The 17,942-nt window shown below is 36.1% G+C and overlaps 2 pseudogenes; both read left to right on the top strand.

Moving 5' to 3' along the window:
- The window catches only part of LOC149539699 (S-adenosylmethionine synthase 4-like), a 40,430-nt pseudogene extending 26,231 nt beyond the window's left edge, over positions 1 to 14,199 (top strand).
- Positions 14,200 to 14,905: 706 nt separating this feature from the next.
- Positions 14,906 to 17,368, top strand: LOC149539698 (pentatricopeptide repeat-containing protein At2g13600 pseudogene; annotated as a pseudogene).
- The last annotated feature ends 574 nt before the right edge of the window (positions 17,369 to 17,942 follow it).

Raw genomic sequence — 17,942 nt, 5'->3', positions numbered from 1 at the left:
ACATTCAAGTTCATTTTAGCAACATGCATTAAACCATGTAAGGAGAACCTGCAGGAAACATGGTTAGTGGTTTCATAGATGCTCCAATATGCAAAGCTACAAAAGCCAATTTGATTAGTCACCAAAAATCTCAAAAATCAAAGCTTAACTATGGGAAAAACAAAATCAACTTTTTTTTGTTATTTTTGATATGCGTAAAAATGCTTAGAATAGTTCATATCCTACGGAACCACTCAAAGTTAAAATTTGATTTATACTCTTTTAAAAAAAAAATTTAAAAATGCTTTTTTGATTTTTTGATTTTTTTGATTTTTTGGCGATCCCGCGAGTTAGGATAGCGATCTCGTAGGTTTACAATCCTGCGTGCGAGGATGCAGGGATAAGCAGCAGGATAGCATTCTCGCAGGTATAACAACATTCTTGCAGGTTTAGATAGCGATCCTGCGAGTACAGAAAACTGGTGAAAAGTTATAGAAAGACAGGCTGCGGGATAAAAATCACAGTGCGATCTCGCGAGAAAGCAATCCTGCAGGCGGATTTATCAGCATTCTCACAGGGGAATTCATCAGTGGGTTTGAGAGGTCAAGGATAGGAATGAGTTAAAGGATTTGACCGGCTGAAGGTAGCATTCTCACATGAAAATATATGCGATCCCGCAGGTTTAGATAGCTTTCCCACGAAAAAAAGGTTTGGTGGGGATGCAGGAAAAATTTAGAATATGTGGCAGAAGCTGTTTGGTGATGAACTGCGAACTTGTTGTCGCAGGTTCGCGTTCCCGCCAGCGAATGGCCGCGTTCTCGCTATCACATTCCTGGGGTCGCGGGATCGCAAAATAAGCTTATTTTTAGGTGCTCAAAAATGAAAAATGTTTAGATGGCTGGGAGTGCAATTTCCAAATGATGACCTACATACCTGCAATAAGATCAGTAAACTTATCACAAAAACACACAAGCAAACAAGGTTAATTTGGTTAGTTAACACAAAAAATTCAAAAACATGATTAGATAGACCCAAATGTGGGGTCCCATCGGGCATGCCAAAATGTGTACACTAATATGTTAGTAAGAAACACTAATCTATTTAAAAACCAAAGCATAAACTAACAAAATTAATATAAACTTTAGATGAGACAAAGTGAGGTCCTTAAATGAGAATATGAGCCATGGATAGGCTCTCTCAATGAGGATGATCACTTGATGTATGGATGTGTCTATTTGGTAGGATGTATGCTCGATTGCTTCCAAAGGCTTCAATGGATGTTTGATGGCTTTTTGGTGTGAGTGAGTGAGATTGGAAAAATGGTATCTCAAAATAGCATTATAAGTTTATGGTAATGGATTGTGATTAAAATGACTTGGGAGGTGATTCCTTAAATAGGCAAAGGGCTTGAGGGATCAAGGGCTAAGATGCAAGGATGGGAGAAAGGTTATGGAAGGTTTAGATTGAATGAGAGGAGAGCACATGGATTGTGCTTCCTTATAGCCAATCAGGGAGTGACACATGTCACAAGATCATTGGTTAGAGCAAGAGGGGTTGAGGGGTCAACAAAGGAGGCTCAAAACTCATAAAGACCTCATAATGGCTTGTAAGAGAAATGAATGGGCTTGTAAGAGTCATTCATGGCTTTGTAAGAGCTTTTATGGCTTGGTGGTTGGGATATTTTGAGGGGAGACTTTAGCTTGGTTTAGGAAAGTCTTAAGCTTGCTTAAAAATGTGCAAATGATTAGGGGATGGGTTAGGCTTGGGTTAGGATTAGATTATGGATGTTAGAGATGTGCAAGTGGATGGTATTTATGAGGGTGGGTGAGTTAGTGGCTAAGCTTAGTTAGTATGGGTGGATGGGGTGGATTAGGCTAAATGGAGGATTTATGATAGTTTAGGGGCTATTAGATTTGAGGGTTTTGTTTATCAAATAGACTTATTTAATAAATGAGGGTTTTGGAATTAGATAGGAGAATAGGATTAATTGATAAATAATAGGTTTTTTGATTTATCAATTATGACTGTAGATGATTTAATAAGATTAATTAGCTAGGGGATGGCAAAGGTTAATTTAAATAGGAATTTAATTAATGATGCCTTTAGAGATAGCTAAATAGGATTACCAAAGAGATGTAATCAAATTCAGGTGTCTACAACTGGTAGATAATCGAGAAGATTATATTTTCCATTAAAGAGTTGTCTCCCTTTGTTATCAGCATGCTAAGTTAGCCATGTCATCAGTCAACTAGAGTCACTCCTCAGGTTTGACCATGTGGTCTAACCATATTAAAACATTTTGCCACCTCACCAACATTCAAACTTTATGTTGACCTGCATCCTTGCCTTTGTTTGTACCTTCGCTACCCTTATTTTTATTAATTGCTTTAATCCTATGAAACTAACTACTTATCGCTGCTTCAAAGCTTATCAACACATCATTCCCTTAATTGTCATGTCCCTATGACTATATGATTTTAACACTTCACACCATTGTCATGGTTTAGGCCTAACAACCTTCTAACCATGCAATGATGCGAGGTTACTAAAATGCCTAGGTTGCACATTCATAACTAAAAATTGATATAACATAAAATGTCTACGACCATGTGAGTTATGAACCTAATTGCCACTGCTTACTCGCTACCCGAGCCCACTGAGACATGTGTTGTATCATCACTATCTCTCTATATAATTTCATCATATATTTTTCCATAGTGACATAACAACATGCGTTGATTTTGGGAGATCAGACAACCAAGGGAGAGCCATAGTTTACCACCCACATCAGTACTTATGACCAATCTAGTGTTGCCACATCATCAGAGTTCATCCATATGGTGCCATGTTGTAACTCCATGACTGTAACTTGTAATTAGCCACTAACCTTGGCCACAGTGCTAACAAAAGAGAATCATTTCATCACCACCTAAACCCCAGTTAACTGTCCTATCTTTGCGATTGTGCAAAGCATAGGAAAATTCAGTGTCACAACCCTGATTATGATTAACCCTTAACCCATTGCGACCCTGCGATGAAGCCAAACTCAAACCATGACTATTTGCTCACAACTTACCATTAACTTGAGTGCCTTAACCGTGTGAACGAGCGATAAAGAGAATCATTGCGTAACTAACTTGATCTTAAGTTAAGCTTAACCATCAATGACCTTGTGACCCACATGAAATCTATCTGTTTGAGTTAACTTCACACCATTGCACCTTGGAACCATAAGCTAGCATGAAATGTTGCAAAGGTATGCTAATTGTAGACTTATTTGTTTTTCCCTTTCATAGATTACCTGAGTGTTAAGTGCTAATAGCTTGCGACTTGGCAATGAAAGAACAATCTCACGGTCACAACTTAAACAATTCATACGATATAACATAGAAATCATGAAAGGCTTGAAACATAGGGATATAAGGATAAGCTAAGATTTTTAATGTATCCCTCTAACATTAGAATGTTTAAAAATTTGAAAATATGATTGTTGCCCATGCTTGACAGGAAAAACTTGAATTTGGCAGGAGGGAAAAAATGGCTAATAATTTTGGCGACTCAGAGGGGATACTAGCCTGTTAAGTATATGATTAGTGACCTTAAGCATCCAATGGGCTATGTAGTCATAAGATGAAACTTGTGCTTTGTAAAACCAAAACTTTGCCCCTATCTTCTCTATAACTACAAAATTTCAAAATCTAGTTATATGACAAATAGATAACCCGTGCTTGACACTTCTTGGAAAATTGGAAACTAACCAAATATATACAAAAAATGTTTGAGGTAAATTCTATTGACTGGAATGGGTAGGACATCACCATTGGGCATGCATAGCTAGAAGGCATTAGCCTCCTTACAAATGGTGATAACATAAGGTTCACTCTAGATAGCGTCAAATTTAGAGTGCCTTCTTGGTTTGGCCCTATCTTCATCCCACTTGAGGACAAGGTCTCCCTCTCTAAAAAACCCTAGCTTTTGACCTCTTGTCAAAGCTCCTTTTGACCTATTGTTGATGTGCCTCAAGAGTCTACATATCATGTTGCCTCTTTTCTTCCAATTTCATTAAGTTTGTTATCTTGACAGTCATGGTAACATGTTCAACTAGCTCCAATTGATGAGCTAACTCTAGGGAGGGGAACTCAAGTGAGATAGGAAGCCTTGTTTCCCTTCCATAAACTTACATGAAAGGAGAGTTCCCAACTGCTCTCTTAGATGTAATTTTGTCAGCCCAAAGGGCAGTCTTTAATTTTGAATGCCAACACCTCTGGTTGTCCTCAATAATCCTATTCATGATTCTGATTAGGTTCTTAATGGAGGACTCAACCAAGCCATTTACTTGGGGGTAGTAATTTGAGGAGGTGCTCAAATAGATACCATGGTCAACTGCCCAAGAAAAAAATATGGGTTCCAACAAAGGACTTAGCATTATCAAATATGATTGTTGAAGGAACACCAAACCTAGTAGCAATTCCATCAAGGAATCCAACCACTAAAATCTTTGTGGCATCCTTCAAAGCTAATGCTTCTTTCCACCTTGTAAAATAATATGTTGCAGCTAGGATCAACTTATGACTAGAGTTGGAAGGTGGATTGATTGGACCAATAAAATCCATCCCCCATTGGGAAAATGGTTGATCAACTTGAATTGGATGCAGGGGAAGAGTTCCTAATCTCTATTTGCCTAAAAAGAAAGCACACTTCTCACATCTTCTTATATGCTTATAACAATCATGAATAATGTTGGCTGATGATAACCATCCCTCATGACCTTCATAGTGGTTGTTCTAGCTAAGAAATGACCACCATTAGGACCATCATGAAACTCCTTGATCATCCTATCTGTCTGATCAAGGTTGGTACATATTAGTAAGGCTCCATTTAGATCCTTCCTGAAAAGGATCCCATCCACTAGGAAAAAAGGGATAGATTGTAGTTTGAATTATCTTCTTTTAGCCTTGTTTAACCCTTTTGGATATCCTTCTCCTAACAAGAAGGTTACATGTCATGCATCCAATTGTTTGGATTTTCACCTCCTACTAATTCTACATTTTCTATAACTAGAGAAACTTCCTTAGTTGTCTCCTGGGATGAAATCATATGTTCACATAGTCCTTTACCTCTTACAAGCTTGGTGATCTTGATATCAACATCATACTCCATAACTTTAGCAATCCATCTAGCCCTCTTCTCATTGACATCCTTATTTAAAAGAAAGTCCTTCACACTTCCATGAGGAACCAGGAGTTGGATTCTATTGTGAGACAAGAGATGCCTGAACTTCTTTAAGGCCCTTATGATAGACAGGACCTATTTTTCAACATAATTGTACTTATCTTCATAGTCTTTTAGCCATTTACTAAAAAAGGCTATAGGTTGTTCTTCATTTGTATCATTCAATTGTGTCTCGATCGTTGAGATGCTTGACTCACCCCTAGGGTATAGAGAATGAAATCCTTATCAAAATTGGGATTGATAAGGGTAGGTGTTGATGTTATTGATTCTTTAATTTCTTAAAGACTATCTCTTCCTTCCTTTTTTTAGGTGAAGATCATGTTCTTTCTTAACATAGTTGTAAGAGGCTTGAGCATGGTAGCAAGACTAGGAATAAATCTTCTTACAAAGTTGATTCTACCAAGGAAGCTTTGCAGTCCATTCTTATGAGTAGGAAGTGGGAGAGCAAGAATTTCCTTTGTTCTCTTTGGATCAATAGTGAAACCTTCCTTCGACACAATATGTCCAAGCAATTTCCCTTGATTAGTGGCAAGTACACACTTGCTTGGGTTCAGTGACACACCATATTCTTTGCATTTGATGAACACCTACTTTAGATGGCCAAAATGGTCTACCAAATCCTTTGAATATATTGTTATTTCATCAAGGTAAACCAAAACAAACCTCTCAATCATATTCTTGAAGGCCATCTCTATTGCCTTTTGAAAAGTAGCACCTGCATTAGTTAGTCCAAAAAGCATTTTTCTATAGGCATAGGTGCCCCAAATTTGGTAGTGAAAGTAGTCTTATATCTATTAGACTCTTGGACTAACACTTGGTTATACCCTAAAAACCCATCTAGGAAAGAAAATCTCTCTAAACCACTAACTTTGGACAAGATTTGTTCCATGGAAGGAAGAGGATGGTGATATTTAAGAGAATCCCTATTAAGGTCCCTAAAATCTACACATAGTCTAATTTCCCCATTCTTCTTCCTAACAAGAACAAGGTTGGCTACCCAAGAAGAATGCTTAATAGGGAAGATAATATTGGCTTCTATTAACTTGGATAACTCCTTTCTCATCATAGTCTCAATATTAGGGTTGACTACTCTCTATTTTTTTAAACAAGTTTGGCATTATCACTCAAATCTATGGTATTTTGTGAAAAACTTGGGTCAAAACCATTTAAATCATCATAAGTCCATGCAAATACATCATTGAATTCTTGACACAAATGAACAAAATTTTCTTTCTCAACTTTAGAGCATACCTTTCCCAAACTAAGAGTCCTTCGATTAGCAACAACAACTAGTATGTGATCATCTTTGTTTGCAACCAAGTTTGAGCCTCTGCTCCTTCCTTGATCATCAGGATCGAAGATACTCTCCAAACTAATTAGGCCCTTGGGTAACTTGTTTGAACTAAGGTTCATGATTTGATCACCATACTAGCCTTGTAGTCTAAATTGATTCCTCTCAGAGAATTTTGCTTACTTTGCAAGAAGTTGACAATTTGTACATCAGAATCAAACGCTTGCCAATTTGTGAAATTGTCAAGAATAACAGGCCTTACAACCTCTCTGATGTGTTGCTCCTTATCATCTTCAACATGCTCTGGTACATCATAAGAAGCACCAATGGCTGCAAGCTTGTTAGTATGTTTATTTTCTCTTATAGGGATGCTCTGGATGTTAAATGCTTTAAAGCCCTCAAGCGAATTGTCATAGACCCTCAATAATATGATCAGCCACAAACTTTTCAATATAATTATCATGGATGGTATCAATAAAATGATTTTAATATACTCACAAACTCTTTATATAATGATCATTGATGTATAATTTTTATCAATTAAATATATTTAATATAATAGTCAAATAATAAAATTATCTTATTTGCAATTAAATGTTTTTATTAAACAATATAATCTGATTTGTTGGTTATTATAAATGGTTAGTTAAATATAATTGCAAATAACAAAATTTATAAGTGATTATTTGTTTATCCCTCATAACTACGACATTAATTAATAAGTAGATGTGATATAAATTTAAGTGAGGAGATGTGTCTTTCCACATCATCACCTCACACTATAAAGGATCACAATCCCACCAAGGAAAGGTAGATGAAAGACTTGGAATAACAAGATATGGCATTTACACACCTTTAATTCAAGCATCACAGTAATAACATAGAGGTAGTACTAGAAAAGGATGAAGGAATACGAGGGAATAATACAACAAATTACTGAGTCAAATCAGGAGACTAAGAGAAATTGTCCATTCCTCTCGATGTGATTAATATCAGCACACATCACATATCATTGATCTATCAGCAATGTTTAAAACCAAACGCTCTTCCTAGTGGAAGCACGTGGAGATCCTCCATTGGATTACCCAATTATCAATTGTGTAAACAGGGTTCTATACCCTTTAAAACAAGCCACAATTTTAGTTTGATTGTATACATCATCCTGAAGAAAGGTACCATCTCTTATATTGGGAACATATATATGATATTTGAACTTAGGATTAGCTTTCCTTTAATTTATTATTATTAATGAATTATTTACAAAAGATAATAAGGGATTTTCTCTATTAAAGTTGGTTTAATTACATTTGTTCCCAAAAATCAAGTTTTAGGCAACAACAGAACTATGATAAAACCATGAAACACCACTCACAAAGATGAATATTTAACCATCCAAATATCAAACCCAATCCTTCTATATTTCTAATGAAGAGGGAGTTTGTGACAAGGAGAGTAATTTGGGCACAATGAGGAGAAGATTCCCAAAATAGACATTGTTCATGAGGGAGCCTCCTGGAGCCTGTTTCTACCTGAGCATAGTAATTCTACCCTTCTTATTATAGAAGTGGTAGTTAAAGAAACAAAAAAATTGGTTATTTAGTATTATTATAAATCTTTCATGAATCTATAAGAGGGTTCATTACAATTGGTATCAGAGCAGTAATCCTGTCATCCTATGAATAGGTGATTATGGAAACTCTAGAGGGAATATAAAAAATAACTACCATGAATGACCTAGCAAATGAGATGAGATCTTACATGGAATAGAATAGCCAAACATTAATTAATCAAATGGAAAAATCTAACCAAGCACTTCTCCAAGCACTACAGAGTATGGGAAACTCAATTAGTAATAATATGAAAGGACCACCTACTCATATAAGAGATACTATCTCAAACCACTCAAAGAATGATCATACGGCTACCAGGATTCCACAACCAACATTTTTACCTAGAGGAAAAGTACTAAGAGATTAAGAAGGGATAGAACAACCCTTGAACTAAATTGAGGACATAGCAAGAGCTTACATTGATCTTGAACCACATATTAGAGCAGTAATCTAATTTAGGGAATTTTTTGAAGATAAAAGAAGGGAGACTCCTAGGACACACATTAATATAGATCTTAAACATAAAGCAAATAAAGTAGATGTTCCAAATTTTAATGGTTCATAAAAGATCACAACATATGATTGGCTACAAACATTAAACACATACCTAACATTCAAACCCATGACTAAAGAGGATGCACTCTAGTTTTCCATCTTACATTTAGCCAACATCACATGTGAATGGTGGTACTATGGGAAAAACACACGAGGCCATGAAAATATTACCTCATATAAAGAATTCACCCAAAATTTAATGAAAATATTTGATAGAAAACATCCCCAAGAAGATTTTAAAAGATTAACACATATCAGACAATATGGGATAGTCAAGAATTACATTAATGAGTTCGACAGACTAATAGTGCGAGTTATAGGAATTGATGAAGATAGGCTCACTTACATATTCCTAGAAGGGTTGAAAGAACCCCTTAAAGGGTTGGTTAGCATCCTCAAACCCAAAAACCTTGAAGATGCTTTTGAAGCAACATTAAATCTAGAATCATCATCAAATAATAAAACAACAAGCAATCACAATAAGACATTCCACAAAAAAGAAGAAACTCCTATAGATAAAGAGAGAGAGAGAGAGAGAGAGATAATGACAAAAAGAAGACAATGCTGTTTATATCAGGAACCTTGGGATAGGAATCACATGTGCAAAAATAGATATACTGAAAGGAGGAAAACATGTTTTAAATGCAAAGAAGAATGTGCCCCTAGACATAAATGTGAAAAAAGAGGTAGAGAAAACAATATTGAAATGACCTCTGACAGAAAAGATGATCACTCAAGAGAAAAGCCAAGACCAGAAGATGATGATGAGGAAGAAATTTGGATAGTATCCACTATCACAAAATCTACTAAGCATCATGTATTAAGAATCAAGAGTACTCTTGAAGAGAAAAAAGTGGTGACTTTAATTGATAGTGGATCATCTCACAACTTTATTAACAAGAGGTTGGTTGCAAAAATGGGATTAAAGACTCAAGAATTCAAGGATTTATAGCTGTTGAAGATATAGGATCCCTAGTTAGATGCGCAAAGATGATTCCCCAACAAGAATTTATGTTATGTAACCATTGCATCAAAGAAGACTTACATGTAGTCCCACTAAATAATGATATAATCTTAGGATCACCCAAGATTTTCTCTTTTGGATGCTTTAAGTTTGATCTCTCAAAATTAAAAATCCACTTTATTAATAGGGTTAGGAAATAACTCTAGAAGGAATTCCAAATGGATCCCAACAATTAGTCTCTTGTAAAACACTCGAGAGAATATTTAGGCATGGGTGGGGTGAGTGGGCTGCCCAATGTCTAGTCTTGGATAAAACTAGAGAGAAAAAACCTACTATCAATATTGATATTCAACCTATTCTTAAAAAGCACCAAAGGGTATTTAAGGATATTCCACCAAGATTGCCCCCCAAAAGAGGTTTTGAACATATCATAGAATTGGAAAAAGGAGAAAAACCCATGATCACTACTCCATATAGGCACCCCCAAAAATATAAGGATGAAATTGAAAAGACAATAAATGAACTTCTTGAAATGGGCCACATACAACCTAGTTCTAGCCCTTTTGCATCCTCAATAGTGCTCATCAAAAGGAAAGATGGAACCATGCAAATGTGTATAGATTATTGAGCCTTAAACAAGAAAACTATCAAGAATTGTTATCCCATTCCAAGAGCAGATGAACTCATTTATGAGCTTCATAGAGCCAAATACTTTTCAAAAATAGATTTGAAATCAGGATACCACCAAATAAGAATGAGAGAAGAAGATGTACCCAAAACAACATTCAGATGTCACTATGGACATTTTGAGTTTTTGGTCCTGCCATTCAAACTTACTAATGCCCTAACTACTTTCCAATCATGTATGAATCACACATTTTAGAAACAATTAAGGAAGTTCCTACTTATAGTCTTTGATGATATCCTTATTTATAGCCAAACATGGGAAGAGCACCTCCAACACATTGAAGAAGTACTAAATATTTTGGAATCCAATTCCTTATATGATAAAGCATCAAAATGCGAATTTGGACTAGAAGAAATCCTCTATCTAGGTCAAAAAATCACTAAAGAAGAAGTGAGCATGTATGAAGAAAAGATTAAAGCAATAATGGAGTGGAAAACACCCAAAACCATAACACAACTTTGGGGTTTTGTAGGATTGTGTAGCTACTACCGAAGATTCATCAAGGGATTCTCCAAGATAGCCACTCCATTGACCAATTTAACTAAGAAGGGAACTTTCCAATGGATTGAGAGTGCACAATAAGCTTTTTAAAGTCTTAAAGAAGCTAAGAGTTTATGTCCAGTTTTGGCCATTCCAGATTTTTTCCAACCTTTTGAATTATAGTGTGATGCTTCAGGGGAAGGAATTGGTGCAATCCTTATGCAAAGTAAACATCCTATAGCTTTTGAAAGTTGTAAGTTGATAGAAAGTGAATGTTGTTACTCCATCTATGATAAGGAAATGTTAGTCATCACGCATGCCTTAGTTAAATTTAGACAATATTTGGTTTGTGGAAATTTCAACATTAAGACTGATCATAACAACTTGAGATTTTTTATGAACCAAAAGGATCTCAATGATTTCCAATAGGGGTAAGAAAAATACAAGCTTATAAATTTGATGTTGAATATGTTAAAGGCTCTAATAATGTCATAGTAGATGCCTTATCTCATCAAGCATATGTGAACTCCATAGTAAGCATCACTGAGGATTGGAAAGAGGATATCATTGTAGAATATACTAAAGATCCATTGGCAAGGGGAATAATAGAAGGTTAGGCACCCAATGATGAATATAAGATAATGGAAGAACTCATACTATATAAAGGAAGGATACTTCTTATAACCAATTCCAAAATCAAAAGAAAAATCATGAAAGAATACCATGATAACCCTTTGTCAGGATACCCAGGATTCTATAAGACCTATAAACAAATTAGAGAATGATATGCATGGATAGGACTCAAGAAAGATATTAAGAAGTACATCTAAGAATGCATTACCTATCAAAAGAATAAAGAAGAGAATAATCATCCAGATGGCCTTCTGCACCCATTACCCATTAAAAATCAAAAGTGGGAGAGCATTTCTATGGACTTCATCACAAGATTACCAAAAGCACAAGATAAGGATTTCATTTTTGTAGTGGTAGATAAACTGACTAAATATGCACATTTCTTCACAATATCTACACACTAAAAGTCACCCCACTTAGAAAAACTTTATTTTTCAAAGAAGTCTTTAGATTACATGGATTGCCAAAAAAATATCATTAGTGATAGAGATTGTAAATTGCCTAGCTTATTTTGGCAAGAATTATTTCGACTAGCAAGAATTGACTTAACCCCAACCACAAGTTATCACCCACAAATAGATGGGGAGACTGAGATTGTTAACAAATAGATAAAAGGATATCTCAAAAATTATGTAACAGGACAACAAAATACATGGATTAAGTGGTTACATCTAGGAGAGTATTGCTATAACACTACCCATCATATGTCCATTAAAATGAGTCCATTTAAGGCATTATATGGGTATGAGGCAACTACTTTTGGGGACTTAATCATTTAGGGAAGAAATGTACAAGGGGCTAAAGATTTCGGCCAACAATATGTTGATATCATGAATGCACTTAATGATAATTTACATCATGCTCAAAATCAATTCATCTAAGATGTATGCAGATCAGAAGCATGTGGAAAGAGTATTTGAAGTAGGTGACTTAGTATTCCTAAGACTACAACCCTACAAATAATCAACCTTTAAGACAGATGGAGTGGAAAAATTGAAGCTATGCTTCTATGGTCCCTACAAAATTATAAGAAAGATAGGAGTTGTAGTCTATGAGATCGAACTGTCTGAGAATAGTATAATCTACAACATCTTCCATGTGTCTCAACTCAAGAAGGTTTTGGGAAGATAGATTAGCCCAAGTGTCGACTTACCACCACTCGATGATGAGGGGAAATTAATATTAGAACCAAAAGCAATCCTTGATAAAAGGGAAATAAGACTACGAAACTGAACTATTCCCGAGTATTTGGTTAAATGGAAAACCCTGCCCGAAGAAGATGCTACATGGATGAGTGAAGAAATCATGTCACATCCCAAATTACTTGAGGACAAGCAACTTCAAGAAGGGTGGATTGTCACAGACCCTCAATAATATAGTCGCTCACAAACTTTTTAATATAATTATCATTGATGGGTATATTTTATCAATTAAATATTTTTAATATAATAGTCAAATAATAGCATGATCTTATTTGCAATTAAACGTTTTTATTAAACAATATATTCTTATTTGTTGGTTATTATAAATGGTTAATTAAGTATAATTTCAAATAACAAAATCTATAAGTAATTATTTGTTTATCCCTCATTACTGCAACATTAATTAATAAGTAGATGTAATATAAATTTTAAATCAGTATACAGAATAACCATTGATTTCTGACTTCTGTCAACAACTTTCATAATGGAAAAATCTTGTTTAGATATACATCGATATGGTGAGATTGTGCAATCAAATCTGAGAATGAAAAATGCCATATTTCCCTGATGCAAAGAGATTTATACTTGTAAATGTGAAGGTGGAAGACCTGTAGAGAAATTGGCTTCATCTTTGATGATGTGGGTTTTGATGCGGACAAGTGCAGAGTGCTTGTGAACATTCAACAATAGAGCCCTGACATTGCACAGGGCGTTCATGGCCATCTCACTAAGTGCCCTGAAGAGATTGGAGCAGGGGATCAGGGTCACATGTTCGGCTATGCCACTGATGAAACCCTCAAACTCATGCCCCTCACCCATGTTTTAGCCACCAAATTGGGGGCTAAACTGATAGAGGTGAGGAAGAATGGGACATGTCCATGGCTGAGACCGGATGGGAAAACACAGGTGACAATTGAGTACAAGAAAGAAAAGGATGCCATGGTTCTCGTGAGAGTCCACACCATCCTCATCTCTACTCAGCACGATGAGACTATCACAAATGATCAGATTGCTACAGATCTGAAGGAGCATGTGATAAAGTCAGTGATCCCATCGAAGTACATGGATGAGAACACCATATTCCATCTGAATCCCTCTGGTAGGTTTGTAATTGGGGGGCCACATGGAGATGCAGGACTGATAGGGAGGAAGATAATAATAGACACATATGGAGGATGGAGAGCTCATGGAGGAGGGGCATTCAGTGGGAAGGATCCAACGAAAGTGGACAGGAGTGGAGCATATGTAGTAAGGTAGGTTGCAAAGAGTGTTGTTGTTGCTGGTCTTGCGAGGAGGTGCATTGTTCAGGTTTCATATGCCATTGCTGTCCCTGAGCCCCTCTTTGTCTTTGTTGATTCCTATGGCACTGGTAAGATCCCAGATAAGGAGATTCTAGAAATCATCAAGAATAGCTTTGATTTCAGGCCAGGAATGATTTCGATCAATCTGGATTTGAAGAGGGGTAGGAATGGAAGGTTCCAGAAGACTGTTGCTTATGGTCATTTTGGCAGGGATGACCTTGATTTCACTAGGAGATTATCAAGCCTCTCAAGACCTCAGCTTGAGGCTTTTATTTTCAGCTGTGAGGATGAATAAGCTATTTGGGCAAAACCCATTTAGGTTTCTGGTGTGAGGAAGCTTGTTAAGCTCAACAACTCTTGTCTTGCCTATTGTAGCTTAGTTGTATCCATCTTAGGGTCAAGATGTCTGAAGATAAGTGAGATTGTTTCTATTTTAAGAAGTAGAATCTTGTAGCAGCCTTCAGTTTTTGTATGCTCATGATTATCGATATGATCTAAGAAAAAAAATACTATTTCAGTGTATGACTGACAGTGTACTTTGCTCTTTTCATGAATGTAATTTGGAAAATCTCTAGTATACGCTGCCAAGATCTATTTCCACACAGAGATCTATTTCCTAAGAAATTCATATAAAATTGAGCATTCATCTGTTTATCATTATAACAGGATGTATTTTTTTTCTTTCCCATGTACTTGACAGTGTTTTTATAACTGAATTAACTACCTTCAAGTGAATGGAGATGAAACATTGATAAAAGACTACCTTTGTCTGAACATATACCTAACTAACAAAGTTCAATTGTTTCAAATGTGCTTTTTTACTCTTAACAAGAAGTTGATAGGAGTGATTTATTTTGTAAGTACAGATATTTGTTAAATTGAAATCTACAAAAACATTTCATATAATTTTAATAAACTGATGGTAGTTTTGAAATAGTATACTTATAGTCTTTAGAAGTTTGATTTGGTAATGCGGAGTATATTATATTTATGCACATGTCTACAATTATGAAATAACATACTCTTGTATTGGCATACAAAAAAATCAAACAGAACATAATACTAGAAACAAAGGAAGATCAATGACAGTTGACAACCAGAAACACCCAAACATGAAATGGATCCTTAGGAAGCATTTGTTCAAATCTAGCATCAGTGATGCCAATAAAAAGACAACAAAATAGAAAAGTGCAAAGGTAAAGATGTGATATCAACAGTTGAATAAAAATGTAAAACTCCCAAAACTTGGCAATCTAGGTTCCTCCAATACTCCCAATCAAATCTAATAAAATCCATTATTACAAGCACTCTCAAAATATTTCACCCCATCATTTACCGAAAATCATCTTTTATGAAAATCTCAAACCCTCAAAGAACACCAGTCATGGATAACTGGATATATCAAAACATAGATCATTGTCTCCTTAAGAATTGGGTATATGTTATGTACATGGAAGAGAAAGCAAGACTTAATTCTATATATTTGAATAGAAAATATTTGGTAAAATAGTGTAAATATCTATTCAATGGTAGCAAGAAAACATTCAATGTTCAAAGTGTAGATCAATATATGCATTGGCAACTTCGAAAGGTCATATTCGTATTCATTTTATAAAAGCAAGTGGAGTAACCGATAATGTGCAAACTCATATTCATTTGGAGGCAATTTGTGCCATAAAAGCATGCAGAGATTGGCCAAGGTGCACTGCCTGCCTCTAGCGAGGAAAACACACATTCTCGGATCGTTAGCAGAAGTGCTCAATTCACCATTTTTGAACATTATTTAGCTGGCTACATTCACTCTGCCACTATGAGATCTTTGTTTCCAGGTGAGGAGTCCATGGCCTTATATTCGACAATTATGCAGGAAACATTAATGCCCTTTGCAAACAGGGGAGACTAAAGGAAGCACTCGCTGTTTTGCACCACATGCTTCACCAATGTGTTTTCGTGGACTCTAAAATCTATTGTTTTCTCTTGCAGGGCTATGTGAAATCGACATCTATATTAAATGGGAACATCTACATTCACATATTCTAAAACTTAGATTCCTGCATGAGATATTTGTTGGAAATAATTTGGTCCATCTTTATTCCAAATGTGGGTATATGACAGATTCTCGCAAAGTATTTGACAGAATCTCACAACGAGACGTATTATTTCTGGTTACACAAACAGGGGTAATGCCAAAAAAGCCCTCAAATTGTATGATAAAATGCAGAAAGAACGAGTTAAGCCAAACCAATTCACGCTTGCTACCATTATCAAGGCATGTGGTAGTATGGAAGCTTTCAAACAGGCAAAGTGTATTCATCATCACGTCGTAGAAAGTGGGTTTGAATCGGATACTATTGTGCAGAATGCCCTTTTACTTATGTACATTAAATGCCGTAGGATAGAAATTGCACGCCATGTGTTTGAAAAAATGTCTGCAAGAGGCATTGCATCATGGAATGCAATGATTACAGCTAACGCTCAGAATGGTTCTCCTAAAGAAGCTCTTGCATTATTTCATGGAATGTTGAACCTAGATGTGATTTCCTAGACTGTGCTTATAGCAGGCCTTGCACAGAATGGTTATGACGAAGAGTCATTGAATTTGTTTAAGGAAACACTAAAGACAAACCTGAAACCAGATGGTTTTAGAATGGCCAGTGTTCTCAGTGTATGTGCTAACTTAGCAGCACTTGAATCGGGTAAGCAGTTCCATGCCTATATTATTGTAAGCGGATTCGATAAGGATGTTGTTTTGTGTAGTGCACTTGTTGGTATGTATGCCAAATTCGGTATTGTAGAGGATGCATACCATGTGTTTGACAATATGCGTCAAAGGAATGTGGTTTCCTAGAATTCAATAATATTAGGTTGTGCCCAGCATGGGAAGGGGAAGGAGGCTTTGCAACTGTTTGAGAAATGGTGCAAGAGGGGCATTGAACACAATGAGGTTAGTTTTTTTGGTGTGCTCTATGCATGCAACCATGCTGGCCTTGTTGATGAAGGTCACCGCTACTTTCATTCTATGGTTCGTGATCATGGCATCATCCCAGATGTGTCACACTACACCTATATGATTGATCTTCTGGGGCAGGCTGGGTGTTTAGACAAGGCGGAGAAGCTAATAAAAGGAATGCTAATTGAACTTGATGCCTATGTTTGGGGAGCCTTTCTTGGAGCATGTCGAATCCATAACACTATGGAGCTAGCAATTAACACGGCAGAGCACCTTCTTGTCATGGAAGTAAATGATGTAGGGATTTATATCTTGTTAGCTGATGGGCTTTCCCTTTGGGATTCCCTACAATCGAAAATTGTCTCACACTGCGAAACAACTTTGAAAACCTTGAAAATGGTTTTTAGATAATAGTTTAGGGTGACTGATCTGTGTATCAAATCTTTACTCAATCTTATCTGCAAGGATCGTATCTTATCAAAATCTTATCTACAAGGATCATATCTAATCATGAAATTGCTGCTCCACTTGTTATTTATTTGTATTGTCCGATGAAGCTTTATTGGGCTATGTTGTGAAGCTAAGTAGAATTAATGGTGTGATATACAAAAATCCATCACTTTACAGTAAACCATTCAAAGAGATGGAGTATGCATGAATTTAGGAAAATCACAAAAACTTACGAGTTAGACGGGGAAATTCCAAGAGGCTACGAAACAATCGAGAAAGAGCAAAATAATATGATAGGGAAAGGAGGAGGGAAAATAAATATGGCAGTCACGGTCTCTGTATCGGTCATCGTCATGGGAGTGATGTATTTGAGATGTATGCAGAGGCAGCCAAAAAGACGATGGTTTGATGCCTGAAAGTTGGATGGAGACGTGATCAGTTAGGTTGAGAAAGTGATGAAGGAAATTTTAGTAATAGTAGAACCCCAAATCCATGACTTTCATCCCTTTCTTGTGCCTCTATTCATCAAGTGGTAGATGTGAATGAAGGACATGCGCCACACCCAAATGTGCAACGGTCATTCATAAACAGGTGGCAAACGCTCTTG

Source organism: Cupressus sempervirens, chromosome 9 (genome assembly GCF_028749045.1).
Source record: "Cupressus sempervirens isolate cs-2001-9-10 chromosome 9, ASM2874904v1, whole genome shotgun sequence".
In the NCBI taxonomy this organism is placed as follows: domain Eukaryota; kingdom Viridiplantae; phylum Streptophyta; class Pinopsida; order Cupressales; family Cupressaceae; genus Cupressus; species Cupressus sempervirens.
Note: the sequence above shows the minus strand (reverse complement) of the source record. Positions and strands in the feature narration are given on the sequence as shown.